Genomic DNA, 2,500 nt, shown 5'->3' on the forward strand with positions numbered 1-2,500 from the left:
ACGGAGGCAGGGCGCGTTGCAACGTTGGCTGGGGGCGTCGCAACGGAGGCAGGTCGCGTTGCCACGGTTGCTGGTGACGTTGCAACGGAGGCAGGGCGCGTTGCAACGTTGGCTGGGGGCGTTGCAACGTTGGCTGGGGGCAGTGCAACGGATGCTGGGGTCGGTGCAACGTTGGCCGTGCGCGTTGCAACAGAGGCAGGGCGCGTTGCAACGGATGCTGGTGACGTTGCAACGGAGGCAGGGCGCGTTGCAACGTTGGCTGGGAGCGTTGCAACGGAGGCAGGGCGCGTTGCAACGTTGGCTGGGGGCGTTGCAACGGATGCTGGGGACGGTGCAACGTTGGCTGGGCGCGTTGCAACGGAGGCAGGGTGCGTTGCAACGGATGCTGGGTTAGGTGCATCGTTGGCTGGTTTCGTTGCAACGGAGGCACCCGCCGTTGCAACGATGGCTCGGAGCGTTGCAACGGAGGAGCCAAATTTTCATATCTCATAATTGGCTCGTGAATTTTTTCTAAAATTTTGAGGGAACCTTGGTAATATTATGTGAAGGCTGCACAAAAAAATCCAGGTCAAAAATCGCACGTTTGCTCCGTTTTTCATTTTTTTTGAATTTCCGGCTTTCCGGGCGGTAAAAAAATCGGCAAAAAAAATCGGCACGGTGTAAATTCCCCAAATTTGGGGGATGGAAAGATCTTATTTTTCTAGAGGTTGTTGCAAAAAACGGCGTCAAAATTCGACCTCTAGAGCACTTTCCTTGAGTATGTCTCCTCACGGAAAAGGACGTCTACCCGTGGCACTTTGGTAATGGCTCGGCAGCCTATTATAGGGGGGAGGGGTGTCGTGATGCTGAAACTCGAGTTGCCCAAAGGCTTGCTGGGCGCAATGCCAGCAAGATGCACGTTGCCTTGCCATCCCCTAGGCACACTAGCAAGCACGTTGTGGTTGTGGTGTGCCGCCGGGCTCCCCCGCCCCCCACGGAGGCACCCGCCGTTGCAACGATGGCTCGGAGCGTTGCAACGGAGGAGCCAAATTTTCATATCTCAGAATTGGCTTGTGCATTTTTCGTGAAATTTTGAGGGAACCTTGGTAATATTATGTGAAGGCTGCACAAAAAAATCCAGGTCAAAAATCGCAGGTTTGCTCCGTTTTTCATTTTTTTTGAATTTCCGGCATTCCGGGCGGTAAAAAAATCGTCAAAAAAAATCGGCACGGTGTAAATTCACCAAATTTGGAGGATGGAAATATCTTATTTTTCTAGAGGTTGTTGCAAAAAACGGCGTCAAAATTCGACCTCTAGAGCACTTTCCTTGAGTATGTCTCCTCACGGAAAAGGACGTCTACCCGTGGCACTTTGGTAATGGCTCGGCAGCCTATTATAGGGGGGAGGGGTGTCGTGATGCTGAAACTCGAGTTGCCCAAAGGCTTGCTGGGCGCAATTCCAGCAAGATGCACGTTGCCTTGCCATCCCCTAGGCACACTAGCAAGCACGTTGTGGTTGTGGTGTGCCGCCGGGCTCCCCCGCCCCCCACGGAGGCACCCGCCGTTGCAATGATGGCTCGGAGCGTTGCAACGGAGGAGCCAAATTTTCATATCTCAGAATTGGCTCGTGCATTTTTCGTGAAATTTTGAGGGAACCTTGGTAATATTATGTGAAGGCTGCACAAAAAAATCCAGGTCAAAAATCGCAGGTTTGCTCCGTTTTTCATTTTTTTTGAATTTCCGGCATTCCGGGCGGTAAAAAAATCGTCAAAAAAAATCGGCACGGTGTAAATTCACCAAATTTGGAGGATGGAAAGATCTTATTTTTCTAGAGGTTGTTGCAAAAAACGGCGTCAAAATTCGACCTCTAGAGCACTTTCCTTGAGTATGTCTCCTCACGGAAAAGGACGTCTACCCGTGGCACTTTGGTAATGGCTCGGCAGCCTATTATAGGGGGGAGGGGTGTCGTGCTGCTGAAACTCGAGTTGCCCAAAGGCTTGCTGGGCGCAATGCCAGCAAGATGCACGTTGCCTTGCCATCCCCTAGGCACACTAGCAAGCACGTTGTGGTTGTGGTGTGCCGCCGGGGTCCCCCGCCCCGGGTCCAAGGTCGAGCACGGGCGTCTGGCTGCTGCGAACCCCGATCACCGAAGGACCAACAAGAAGGGAAACACGTCCGTGCACGGCCCACCTAGGCACCACCTAGGGAGCATGGCGTGGTGGAGTTGTGCCTTGGGCACACGCTCGGGGCAACACCTTGTGCTCGGCCCAGGACTAGGGGGATCATCCCAAGTCCGAGCACGACGTGGGAACGGCGGGCGGCCTGTGCGCCCCCGCGAGGGGCAACACAGCTTGCGCAGCCCGACGCTTGGCCAGGCCTAGTGTGGCGCACGACGCGGATGATGGATATGCGTGCGGCAGCGGGTGTCCTGGGCAGGGGGCAACGCGACGTGCTCGTCCCAGCACTTTAAGGGGGCACGTTGCGGAAGGCGGTTACCTGTTCGTGTCCACTCCCGAGGGGCA

Source organism: Arachis ipaensis, chromosome B7 (genome assembly GCF_059453495.1).
Source record: "Arachis ipaensis isolate K30076 ecotype BB chromosome B7, ASM5945349v1, whole genome shotgun sequence".
NCBI classification, from domain to species: Eukaryota; Viridiplantae; Streptophyta; class Magnoliopsida; order Fabales; family Fabaceae; genus Arachis; species Arachis ipaensis.